Here is a 14,195-nt window from a genome sequence, read left to right as displayed (position 1 = left end):
GTTCTGCTGACCCGCTAGAATATGTTCTAGCATTGACTTCGTCTCAGTATCTACAGATGGAGAGGGAGGTGACTAGTAAAAAGAATTTCCATAGGTTCTGACGAAACTGCTGGTGCCTTTATGACCATACCCATTGTTATACATGTTCCCATGTGTGTTACCAAACTTCTGACCCAAATATCCAGCTCCATTGACGTAGTTCACGCCTTCTTCTTCATCCGCACATGGTTTAATAGCTTCAACCTCAGTAGCAAACTTAGCAGTCTTTTTGGCAACAAGAATGTTATGCACAGAATCGAGCTTGGCCTTAACATTAGCAAGTTGAATCCCATCCATGTTTTGAGTTAGCTTCTTCCTCTCAAAATCAGCAACTTTAGTGCTGTTGCTGGAAGCTAAATTATCAATCTGTTTGGTGGCTTAAGCTGGAGAACTTGTATTGTAGTTGCCATTGCTAGCAGCATCTAAAGCCATCTGGTACCTCCAATCCAATAATCTATAGAAAATGCCCAAAAGCTGAAATTTGTCATACCCATGGTGTTGAAAATCTCTCTGATACCCCTTAAAGCGCACCCAAGCAGCCATAAAAGCCTCTGAGATCCCTTGAGAAAAGGTAGAAATCTTTTTTCGCAACTCCTCTGACCTCGCATCCTTTATGTTTAAGAACTCAACCTTTACACCATTTAAGAACTCAACCTTTACATCATTCAAGAAATCTTCAAGAACTCAACCTTTACATCATTCCAGCACGTAAGAGATGCACGCTTCAAATCTTTGAGCCAAGATAGTGCTTCTCCAGCTAAAGACTGCTGGAAAAGTTTACAGAGCAGAAAATCCAAAGATCCTCCATCAGCCTTGATGCTAGATACCAGATCTTCAAACTTCTCAATATGGTCCATCGGATGCTCATTAGTGTGGCCATGGAAGGGGTGTTGTCCTACAAGAGTGTAGTACCCAGGCTTGAGCTCAAAGTTGTTCCTCTGAAATGTAGAAGGACGTATAGCAGAGTGGTTAGAATAAAACAGAGCAGGCCTATTGTATTCTTCAAGTGTACAGGTTCTCATCCACTGCTTTAGCATTCAAAGCCAATTGTGCATTGTCTGTTGCGGCTTGGTGTCGATTGACACCAACGACGAGTGTTTCAGGAATCACGGTCCCGTCAGCATTCAGTTTCTGCCCTTGTGCATTTCTCACATGGCCATCTCCATCTCTGAGAGCATCTTGAATCAGAATCATTGGTGGTGCCATTGCTGCCTTCTTCCTAGCTTTTCGATTTCCTCTTTCTAAACCCGCTAGTTCTAAATTGTTGAGATCAACTAACTCTTTGTTCTGTTGGCTTCTGGTATTAGGCATAAACCTGAAACACCAAAAAGAAAAGAAAAGTGTAAGTAACAAAATAAAATAAAAAGAAACTTAGACTAAACGTGTAACCTTAATCTAATGGTAATCAAAATTGAGTCCCCGGCAGCGGCGCCAAAATTTGATCGGCTCAAACTTGCCCTGAGCTACTCTCTCAATTAAGAGATTACGGTAATACTTAGAGATCAAATCCACAGAGACTCAACGATTACACAATAAATAATTGGTATTAAATTAACCTAAGCAAGCAGGTTTAAAATTAAATAAAAACAGCAAATTAAATTAATGATTGGTTTTAAAACAATAATGAGGAAACGCTAGGCCTACGAATATTCTTAGAATTGCAAATAAATAATTGTCAGGATTTATAAAGCACCGTTCTTAAGCTCAAATCACAAAATTATAATAAATTAACTTTCGTTGCAAATACTATCTTTGCAAATTTATAAGTTTCATACATGCATTTAATTCAGGGCCAAGTTCATTCGAAGACAAGGAAGTTAATGAAAGATGGTGGGTCGTGATGAAAACGTCGTTGTTGACGGAGAGGACATCAACCTGGTCACGGAGACTGCTGATGTCCAAGCTCCGAGGAAGGCGAGTAAGCGCGAGAAGAGCAGGGTTCGCGATAAGGTTGGGTCTCTGGTTGTTGTGGTGAACGAGTTGGGGGAGAGGGTCGGGCGTGTCGAGTACTTGGCCTCCGAACTCGAAAAAACTGTGTTCTCCGAGCTCGGTGGAGTCAAGGAGAACGTGGGGGGGGAAATGAGAGTCAATTCGTCCGACTGGAAGAGAAGATGATGGGAAGGTTCAAGCATTGTAGGTGAGCATCGAGGCGATGCAAGAAGACCTTACCTTGTCCAAGAAGGCTGTTGTCGGTGGGGGGACAAGCAATTCAAGTTCGGCTAGAGTTGATTATCCGAGACCATCCCGATTTGATGGGGTACGGGATGCCAAAGAAGTTGAGAATTTCTTGTGGCAAATGGAGCAGTACTTTGACAATCTCGGGCTCGGAGACAAGACTGCAAAGATAAAAGCTGACATGTCGTACCTTACCGATACGGCAATGTTATGGTGGCGGAGGCGTCATGCGGACATTGAGCGGGGAACATGTCGGATAGACACTTGGGAAGAGTTCAAGAAGGAGCTCAAGCGCCAATTCTACCCTGAAAATGTGGTGTATGAGGCATGGAGGAAGCTAAGAGAGCTTTGCCAAAGGGGTGTGATGCAAGACTATGTGAAGGACTTCACTACCCTCATGTTGAAAATCCTAAATTTGTCCGATCAAGACTTGGTGTTCCATTTCATTGATGGACTCCAAGGATGGGCGAAGCAAGAGTTGCAACGGCGGAATGTAAGCACCGTGGATGAGGTAATTCATGCAGCTGAGTCGCTTTCCGATTTTTTCACCCAAAATCAACCTGATTCCTACAAGAAGAAGGAGAAAGTAGCGCCTAGGAGTAATGGAGATAGGCGAGACCAGCCGGCATCGTCTTATACTCGGAACCCGGGGAAGAGTTCGGGACAAGAAGAGTATGAGGCAAAGAAACGTTCTTTTGTCCCAAGGAGCGGTTGTTACGTGTGCAAAGGGCCACACCCTACGAGCAATTGCCCAAAACTGGAGTCATTGTCCGCTCTCCTTGAACAAACGGAGGCCGATGGTCAACAAGAGACTGGAATGATCGGATCGTTGCAGTTACTCAACGCCCTCAAGACTACGTCCAAGGCGAAGAATAGAGAATTGATGTACGTGGATATCCATCTCAACGGGCGAACCACATAAGCAATGGTGGACACGGGTGCAACCCACCATTTTGTGTCCAAGGGAGAGGTGAAGAGGCTCGGTCTGACATGGACAAAGGGTGAAGGATAGTTGAAATCTATGAACGCCAAAGCTCAACCACTTCACAGGATTGCACATGGGGTGGAGCTTAGTATCGGGGCTTGGAAGGAGAGCGTGAATTTCTCGGTGGTATCCATGGACGACTTCAAGATCGTGCTTGGCCTCGAATTCCAAAGGCAAGTTTCGGCGATACCTATGCCCGCCCTCAATACGATGTGCATCCTTGAGGAGAATTCACCATGTATGGTGTCTACTGTAGAAGCTCGAAAGGATGGTGAAGTTTGGCAACTTTCGACGATGCAATTCCCGAAGGGAGTGAAGAAAGGAGATCCAACGTATCTCGCTTTCTTGAAGTTGGATGACGAGTTTGGAGAAGCGCTTGTTATCCCACTGGTGATCGAAAAAGTCTTGGAGCAGAACAAAGACATCATGCCGCCTAAGTTACCCGAGAAATTACCACCTAGGAGAGAGGTGGGCCATCGGATCGAGTTAGAAGTTGGAGTGATACTAGGATTTTTCTATCAATTACCCTAGAGTACTATCATGTCATTGCAGTACAATAGGTATCAAGCCAATCAGGTGTGATGCTAGCAATCAAGATATATCAGAAATGATTAAGTCAAGCAAGTATAAATGATCTTTTGGTTTTCAGTGATCCTAAGCAAACATGTTAAACATGCGATAAATGTAAGGCTGTAAAACATAGACTACCATGCATAAACCAAAACGTAACGATTATTGATACCGGCAAGAAAACAAAGCAGAACAAGTAAATAACAAGAGAATTAAACAGAAAGCACAAATGGATAGAAGATCCCGAGGATGAGGTTATTGATGTAGGTGGAGTATGCTAATCTACTTCGAGTGTTTATCAAACTGCAAACATTCTAATCCCTAGACAATGAACTTCTAATACTAGTCAATCCAATCTCTTGGTAGAAACTATCAAGTTTACAACACTTCCTAATCTCAATTCTCATTGATGAAACATGAAGTAAACAGGCATAAAGAAACAGCTCATTAATGTCAATAAACATCTTAGACAACCAATCTCTTGGGCTAAGCATGTAAATCTCTGGCACTAGTTGGTTCAGACATTTCATCATATACCTTTCGGGTATGAAATGTCTATGACCAAGTTCCAATTGATCAGAGAAGAACTAGCTAATAAAACTCTATTCCAGAAGGGAAACAAAACGAATCTAACATAAACACTCTAGCAAACTAACATCCTCCACCTAATCTATCCCATCCTCAAGAAACCCTAACACTACTCAGACGCAGAAATCATGTTAAACATCATGAAACAAGAATCGTTCAAAACATGCATAATAATAAAGATGACAGGAAGAGTAACAACAATGATTAAAAAACTAACTGCAAAATATCAATGACTCAAAAGAAATCACGATTACAATTCTCAGGATCGTTTGGTGGCTAACAACAAAAACCTAATAAAAATAAACTCGATCCCTTAGGCAATCCAAATGAGACCTATTTATAAAAATGTTTGGGAAAACCTTAAAACATAAAACGACAACGTAAAAGCGGTTTAAAAGTTGTAATGGTCCTGTCGGTCGAGTGAGCGTGTCGAGTAACACTTAATTTCTTCTCTGCATCATTTCATACTCGACCGTGTTTCTCGAGTGAACGTGTCGAGTGATCTGTGAAACCATCATCTACTTCTTTGCTTTGCTCGATCATGTCACTCGAGTGTGTGCATCGAGTGACAGGTGGTTCTGCTTCGCTTCCCTTCTGCTCGATCAGCTACTCGATCGTATACGTCTGCTGCTCACTCGATCGTCTATGTATTTGCAATGTATCTCTGCCTACTCGATCATCCTACTCGGTCGTGTCAATCGAGTGAAGTATGTTCCTGCAACGCATCCTTGCTTCTCACTCGATCGTCCCACTCGATCGTGTGCATGTCGAGTAACCCTTGTTCCTCTGCTTCGCTCTGCATGTCTCCTAAGTACCTGAAACACTTCAGATATGCACAACGTATGCAAGATATGCATGATATGCATAAAACCTACCTAAGTATGTAAAACATGCAGAAAGGGATCAATATGATGCGAATCAACATGTGAATAATGCTGAAAAGATAATGAATGCATGCTCAAAAAGCGATGAAATACAGACTTATCAACTCCCCCAAACTTAGTCTTTGCTTGCCCTCAAGCAAAGCAAAAGAAACAAAGTGGAAGAGAGGTTTGAAAATGGGGTCTCAGAACCTGTAACTTGCAAGATAGAGCAGTTAAAATCAATGTCCTGGTTGCTAAGTCTTTGATGCATGCTGAGAGAACTTTACTTAAAGACTTAGGACAAACTTACAAATCCGAAACTGATTCTATCCCTTGATCTACACATGCATTCCAATCATTCATTCCTTTAAACATTCATTACTCAAGTATATGAATCTGGTTGTGCAAGGCTTAACAAACTCACTTGGCTAGGCAGAAAAAGGTTTTGAGAATCAAGAGGGTTTTAACAATTTCAGGACAAGGATCTCTCAATGAATGGATTGAGCTTTAGGGAGAATGCTAAAGGTAAGGACCAACAAATGCATACAGGAATAAAACCTTGACTACCCAATGGTTCCCAAGTGCTTACTCCTAATCATCTAAACCCGAATGATCCTTATGTCTACCCTTCAACATCAGTCCCATTTTTTTTTTCCTTTTTGCCTTAAGAGAAGTTTCTTATTAATACTAGTGGATAGGGGATTTCTTCTTTACTATGGTTCTGTTTTCTTCTTACGTTATAAGACATCAAAATTTTTTCTCTTTCTTTACATCCCAGAACCATTCTCTGTATATCATGCTAACCCCACAAAAATCAATCACTAGAGTATAAACTTCTAGAAAACATTCTCCTCCTAAGGACACAACTTTTTATGTTTCTCTTCTTTCTTTCCACAATCATTCCAATCCCAAACCCAAGTAAGAATCCCGACCTAGTCCTATCTGATTTGAAAGTGAAAATCAGAACTACTCAAGATTTTAATCATGTCGGCTCATACCTAACACGTTCTCCCCAAGCATAATCCGGTAAAAGACCTACCACTCAAGAATTATCAATTGGCTTGAAAGAAAAGGATAGGCTGTGGGTGTGGCAAACTGATCAAAAGAAAGATCAGCTACTTGGATCAACAAGAGTGGTGAAAGGAGGAAGATGATCCAAATATGTATATGGTGACCATGAGCATGCAAGCAAAACACAACCAGATATTTGCAAGTCAAGATTAAGTTCTTATAGGGTAAGGAACGAGATCATATCATAACATGTTTCAACCAAATTCAAGAATGCTCTTCATGAATTCCAAGTTTGTTTCAGACTTACTTCAAGTTCAATCATCATGCATCAAAAAGCTAACAACCAGGGCATTGATCTCAACTAGTGAATCATAGCAAATCAACAAGGTATAAATCATCATCGCCCCCTATGCTAATGCAACAGTCCTACAAGAAACAGTTTAGACTCAATCCTAATATGCAGATGCAAGCTACATGATCACTCTGTTTTTAAAGATTTTATTCTGAAAAGTTTTCAAATTTTTAGGGGTTTTCAATGTACATATATGAATGCAAATTATATGCTAAAAATTCAAAATAAGAAAAGAGAACACAACATCAAATGTCATCCCAAACTCTCCCCCAAACTTAAATTACACAGTCTCTTGTGTAATAAAAATTTGAGAGTTGGTTTGAGAATCAAACAAACAAAAGTATGAAACTGCAATGATATATACAGATGAAGGTTTGGAGTGGTACCTTACTGAAAATAGCAATCCAGATATTGAGTCATGGACTCGCTTGTATAAGCACCTAGTGCAGGCTGCGCAGGAGGAGCCTCTGTAGGATGCTCAACGTTCTGCTCGACAGGATTCGCAGTGAGGTCTTGGAAATGATACGCACCTGGATCAACAGTCAGGTCCTCAATGTGATCCTCAGCTTGATCCAAGGTCAGATCCTCAACGTGATGCTCCTCTGACAAGTGTGATGAACTAGCTTTTGCCTTCCGTCTCGCTGCCTTCTTCTTTTTCCTTTTCTCCTTCTTCTTGCTAGCCCTAAGCTCAGGGGAGGACTGTCTCAAAGGAGAAAAAGAAACATTATGCTCTCTATACTCATAGGCGGAATGACGTGATAGAGAAGGAGTTCTGTAGCGTGCTGGGACATCACTCGTGGACAAACGGCGCTGAACTGGTCTAGCATCCTGCGGAGTAGTGTCTGCAAAAGCTGTGGTGGTGGAGGCGCAGCTAAACTTACTCATGAAGTTCTTCATCTTCGGCTTCATAGATTTTATTGCCTTGTCTTGCAGCATGTTCCACTTCTGAAGTGTACTGATACGCTTGTGAGCCTCTACCAAACTCTTGTCTTGTCTAGGCGCTGTGTAGTCTTTAAAGTGGTACCTCTCTGGTCTATACTCATCTGAATCTTCTTCCATCTCAGCATCCTCTTTCTCAGATACCTCAATTGCTTCCTCACCATCTGTCGTGTAGAGAGCCTCTACAGGAGGAGTAAACTCAATGTTGCTTCCTTCGAATATCCTAGTGAAAACAATACAAGGAAGTAAAAATCGCACGTTACCATGTACAGGGTGAGTGAAGTAGCACATATATAACCCGTTGCGTTTCTCCCAATGCAACCATTGAGCTTGCCTCAAATTCTGAATGTCTAGGAACCTTGGTGCAATAGGCAGCGGGACGCTACAAGCTTCTAAAATAACAGTCACCAACCCTCCCATACACATAACTCCTTGAGTTCTGCAGCTGCTCAGCTTCACTACCCAAGTTCTGTAACTGAGTAGCTGGTGCAGCAAAGTGAATGAGGGTGATGTATCAGTCGTATCACCTCGCAGTGGTGTCCCATCTACTGCTGTTAACAAGAGATCTTTGAGTGAAAGATCAATCATCTCCAACTCCCCGTTTATCAGTGTCTCTGTTGTCTCCCTCGCGAAGAACACGTTTGCAATTGACCGATGGAAGTAGCGGATAACTGAACTTCTGATGTGGTTGCTCTTGGTCCTAGATGAAGCAAACTTCTTCTCATTCCCAATTATTTCCCAAAGAGCCAACAATTTATCTCTATCAATCCTTTGCCCAGTCTCTGTTCCATTAGGGAACCCAAACAAACCTTTCAGCTCTCTGATGGTCAGGACATACTTGTGATCATGGATAGTGAAGGTGATGTATCCCAATCCTCTATCTGACTCTATGTCCGAATCATCCTCATAGAGATGTATGGCAAGCGTACAAAGAAACTGAATTGTCTCCTCTCGGTATGCGTTTCGCGGACTAGTCATGAGGGTGCTGAGATGACAATGCTCGAACATATACTCGACATCACTCGAGATAGCCAGCTCATCCATCGTCTGCTGGCAAGGATACCTCGTGCCCTAAAACTCATGCTATTGAATCAGCTTGTAATACTCTCCCGGCGCTAACCACTTCTCTGCCTTCTTCTTCTGCACTGACTTGCGAGCTGGGACAGCTGGTTGCTCTTCAAACTCATAATCACTGGCATCATCCTGCAACTCCATTGGTTTCTTACCCGAGGACTTACTGGCTCTACCTCTTGTCTGAGATGGACCAACACCAGACGCTCTCTGATATGCAGCTTCCTTGATCTTGTTGAAAGCTTGCAGACAGCTCTCATCAACAACAAACTCGACCTCCTTGCACAGCAGTCTTGTAAGGGGTCTTGCAATTTTTTAGAAGTCCTTAATGAATCTTCTGTAAAATCCAGCATGCCCGAGGAAAATCCTTATATCCTTGACTGACTTTGGAGGTTGCAACTGTACCATGACCTCAATCTTTGCATTATCAACCTCAATCCCTTTCTCTGATACCTTGTGTCCCTACACTATCCCTTCGTTCACCATGAAGTGGCACTTCTCCCAGTTGAACACTAGGCTTGTCTCCTCACATCTTGCTAATACCCTGCAGAGATTCAACAAACATGAGGAGAAGGAGGAGCCATACACAGAAAAATCATCCATAAATACCTCCACCATCTCCTCTATCAAATCTGAGAATATAGAGGTCATACACCTCTGAAATGTTGCAGGTGCATTACACAAACCAAAAGGCATGCGTCTGTAGGCAAATGTGCCACAAGGACAAGTGAAAGTGGTCTTTTCCTGATCATTTGGGTGGATAGGAATTTGGAAAAATCCGCTATACCCATCAAGGAAACAGTAGTAGGGATGATTGGCTAATCGTTTTAACATTTGATCAATGAAAGGAAGAGGGAAATGATCTTTCCTAGATGCAGCATTCAGTTTTCTGTAATCAATGCACATCCTATGGCCAGTGATAGTCCTAGTGGGGATCAATTCATCTTTTTCATTTTTTATCACTGTAATTCCCCCTTTCTTGGGTATGCAATGTACTGGGGATACCCAAGTACTATCAGAAATAGGATAGATAACCCCAGCATTCAACAGTTTAAGAATTTCTTTTTTCACAACTTCCTTAAGGTTAGGATTCAATCTCCTTTGAGGTTCAATACTAGAGTATGATTCATTTTCCAGATTAATCCTATGCATGCACAGACTAGATGAGATCCCCTTGATATCATCTAAGGAATAACCTATGGCCCTTCTATATTTTCTAAGCTCAGTGACTAGCAACTCTAATTCCTCATTACTCAAGCTAGCATTCACAATGACAGGATAAGTAGAGTTGGATCCAAGAAATACATACCTCAGTCCTGAGGATAGCGGTTTGAGCTCAACCTTGGGAGCTTTTAACTCTGACCAGTCATCATCAGCCGCATTGACAGGGTCAACAGCAGGGTGAGTGATCGGGCTGCCACTGACTTTATCCTCTACTGTGCATACCTCCTTGACAGACTGATCCAATTCTTCAAAACGTTCTGAATCATCAATCAGCAATGTTTCGTAGACCTTTGTCTCCGCATGAAAAAATTCATCTGATCCACTCTTTGTCAAGGCTGTCTTGAGATGATCCTCCTCAGCAAGTTCTCTAAAAGTTCATCAGCTAGCTGATCCATCTCCTCTATCCAGAACACCTTGCCATTGATTGTTGGTTTCTTCATAGACTCCTTAATGTCAAATGTCATCTTGAAGTCTTCTCCCAATCAGTCTATCTTCCCCTTCTTAACATCAATCATAGCTCCAGCAGTGGCTAGGAATGGTCTTCCAAGAATCAGGGGATCTTTAGGCTCTTCATCCATTTCCAAGACAACAAAATCTGTGGGAACTTCATCAACACCAATTCTTATTGGCAGGTCTTCCAAGAGTCCATGTGGGAGTGTCACTGATCTGTCAGCTAGAATGAGAGATATGTTACATGCCTAGTATCTTGTGAATCCTAAACGCTTAGCCACAGACAATGGCATCAAACTCACAGTAGCTCCAAGATCACATACGCATCCGCTGAAAGATAGGGGGCCTAGTGAGCAGGGTAGGGTGAAGGATCCAGAATACTTAAGCTTCAAGGGAGTGATCTTCTTCTGGATAATGGCACTGCATTCATGACTCAATATCACCATGCCCTGGATTTCTTTTGTTCTCTTCATAACCAAATTTTTGAGGAACTTCTGCTAAGGAGGGACAAATGCGAATGCATCCAGCAATGGCATTCTCAACTCAATCTCTTTCACTTGCTTTTCAAATAAAGCCTTATACTTCTCAGCTTGCTGCTTTTTGAATCGTCCTGGAAATGGTAGAGGTGGTTTGTATGGTGGGGGAACGTATCTCGCAGGCTTATCCTTGGATGCTGCAGGTGTTTCAGCATGTTTCTCAGCAGGTTAAGAAGCTTCTTCAGGTACGACTTCTGATTCTTCCAAAGGAACAACCGTATCTTCATTCTGACATACATCCTCCCCTTCCAAGTCTTCATTGTCCTCAGTGACTACAACAGGTCCTTGTCTGGGAGGCAAGTTTTTACCGCTCCTCAGCGTGATGGCATGAGCAAACTCCTTAGGATTTTGAACAGCTTTTCCTGGGAGGTTGCCAGGCATTGGGGCAGAAGTAGAAGCAGTTTTGCCCTCCATATACTTGATCTTGGAATTCAGAGTCTCAATCTTCATGTTCAGATCATTGTATGAGTAGTCCAATCTCTGAGTCAGCTCAGCAAACTTCTTAGCATTGTCCATGGAGCCACTTGCTTGTCCCTGTAGGAGTTGCTGAAGCATATTTTTCATGTCATTGTCTGGTGCTGTTGGAGGCGGAGCGTGTTGAGGTTGGAATCCTGGTGGTGGTCCTGCTGCAGGTTGGTAACCTTGCTGAAATTGTTGTTTGGGCACATAACCTTGGTTATAGGGCACAAATGGTTTGTTTTGCCCTTGCTGCTGCTGTTGTGGAGGTGGATAGACCTGATCCTGGGGGTTTGCAACATTAGTGCTTCGACAGGACAGATTGGGATTCTACTTATAAGGATTGTATCCCTTATTGTATCCACCTTGGTTCTGGACATAACTTATCTCCTTAGATTGTTCTCCCTCCCCATTCAGAATCTGGAAAGGGTCGTCTTTAGAGACGAAATGGATGTTCCTCTGCCGGCTCATCAATAGCTTGTCCAACTTATCATTCACAACTTTCATCTCCTTCTTGTACTTCTCATCAAGATCTGTGCTGGCCCTGATGGTTCTATCATAATTTTCATTGTAGTTGCCATCAGATTGAGATAGGTTCTCAACAGGCTCCCAACCTTCGTCGATGTCCTTGTTCAGAAAGTTGCCATTGCTGGCAGTGTCAAGCAACATCCGGATCTTTGGGAGAACACCCCGGTAAAGAGTACTGAGGAGAGACTCTTTGGTGAAACCATGGTGGGGGCACTGAGATTGATAACTTTTGAAGCGTTCCCAGGCTTCACAAAGCGTTTCTCCATTCTTCTGAGTGAACCCAGAGATCTCATTGCGTAGACGTGCAGTTCTAGAGTTGGAGAAAAACTTGGCAAGAAACGACTGCTTGCATTGATCCCAGGAAGTGATAGATCCTGGAGGAAGAGTTTTCTCCCATTGGTGAGCATTGTCACCCAAAGAGAATGGAAAGAGACGTAGCTTGAAACCGTCCTCACTGACCCCATTGATCTTGGTGAGACTGCAGAGACGATCAAACTCATCAAGGTGATCCAGCGGGTCTTCCATAGGCAGACCATGAAATTTATTCTGCTGGACCATGGAGATCAGACCACTCTTGATCTCAAAGTTGTTGTTCGCCACGGCTGGAGGCACTGTATTCTGACGATGGGTATAGTTGCGTGGAGCATCACCAGCTCTAATCCGTGTAGGTGCCCGTGGTGGGGGTGGTGGTTGAATGTTTTCCATCTCCACTTGGGGTGGTGTAACTCTGTTGCGTTGCTGTCGTGATGCAGGTACCAAGCGATCAATATGGTCGGAGGGCTGGAACAAGTTCTCTGTGCCTTGCGACCGTGTGTGCATACAACTCAAATCAGCTTATCTCTCTTATCGGTTGAGTGTGTCAGTCGAGTAGGAGCAGTTGAGCAAGAGTTGTACCTGAATCAATAGACAAACAGAAGGAATAGAGTGAGTAACTGTAGTGAATGTTGAGTAAAAACTTGATCTTAGCAAGTCTGAAATCTCAAATGTAACAAACAAACACCCAAATGGCAGCGGCGCCAAACTTATACTAGGATTTTTCTATCAATTACCCTAGAGTACTATCATGTCATTGCAGTACAATAGGTATCAATACAATCAGGTGTGATGCTAGCAATCAAGATATATCAGAAATGATTAAGTCAAGCAAGTATAAATGATCTTTTGGTTTTCAGTGTTCCTAAGCAAACATGTTAAACATGCGATAAATGTAAGGCTGTAAAACATAGACTACCATGCATAAACCAAAACGTAACGATTATTGATACTAGCAAGAAAACAAAGCAGAACAAGTAAATAACAAGAGAATTAAACAGAAAGCACAAATGGGTAGAAGATCCCGAGGATGAGGTTATTGATGTAGGTGGAGTATGCTAATCTACTTCGAGTGTTTATCAGACTGCAAACATTCTAATCCCTAGACAATGAACTTCTAATACTAGTCAATCCAATCTCTTGGCAGAAACTATCAAGTTTACAACACTTCCTAATCTCAATTCTCATTGATGAAACATGAAGTAAACAGGCATAAAGAAACAGCTCATTGATGTCAATAAACATCTTAGACAACCAATCTTTTGGGCTAAGCATGTAAATCTCTGGCACTAGTTGGTTCAGACATTTCATCATATACCTTTCGGGAATGAAATGTCTATGACCCAGTTCCAATTGATCAGAGAAGAACTAGCTAATAAAACTCTAGTCCATAAGGGAAACAAAACAAATCTAACATAAACACTCTAGCAAACTAACATCCTCCACCTAATCGATCCCATCCTCAAGAACCCTAACACTACTCAGACGCAGAAATCATGTTAAACATCATGAAACAAGAATCGTTCAAAACATGCATAATAATAAAGATGACAGGAAGAGTAACAACAATGATTCAAGAACTAACTGCAAAATATCAATGACTCAAAAGAAATCACGATTACAATTCTCAGGATCGTTTGGTGGCTAACAACAAAAACCTAATAAAAATAAACTCGATCCCTTGGGCAATCCAAATGAGACCTATTTATAACAATGTTTGGGAAAACCTTAAAACATAAAACAACACCGTAAAAGCGGTTTAAAAGTTGTAATGGTCCTGTTGGTCGAGTGAGCGTGTCGAGTAACACTTAATTTCTTCTCTGCATTATTTCATACTCGACCGTGTTTCTCGAGTGAACGTGTCGAGTGATCTGTGAAACCATCATCTACTTCTTTGCTTTTCTAGATCACGTCACTCGAGTGTGTGCATCGAGTGACAGGTGGTTCTGCTTCGCTTCCCTTCTGCTCGATCAGCTACTCGATCGTATACGTCTGCTGCTCACTCGATCGTCGATGTATTTGCAATGTATCTCTGCCTACTCGATCATCCTACTCGGTCGTGTCAATCGAGTGAAGTATGTTCGTGCAACGCATCC

The 14,195-nt window shown here is 42.3% G+C and overlaps 1 non-coding gene and 1 pseudogene across 1 annotated transcript; one reads left to right on the top strand and one right to left on the bottom strand.

Moving 5' to 3' along the window:
* Positions 1-10,299: 10,299 nt before the first annotated feature.
* LOC111832388 lies at positions 10,300-12,492 on the bottom strand (annotated as a pseudogene).
* On the top strand, positions 11,984-12,087 carry LOC111828800. The gene has a single exon (XR_002832560.1). It is a non-coding gene; the product is annotated as a small nucleolar RNA R71 (small nucleolar RNA).
* Positions 12,493-14,195: the final 1,703 nt, after the last annotated feature.

The sequence above is a fragment of the Capsella rubella genome, unplaced genomic scaffold (genome assembly GCF_000375325.1).
Source record: "Capsella rubella cultivar Monte Gargano unplaced genomic scaffold, Caprub1_0 scaffold_1, whole genome shotgun sequence".
Classification (NCBI taxonomy): Eukaryota; Viridiplantae; Streptophyta; class Magnoliopsida; order Brassicales; family Brassicaceae; genus Capsella; species Capsella rubella.
This window is presented reverse-complemented; position numbering and strand designations above follow the sequence as displayed.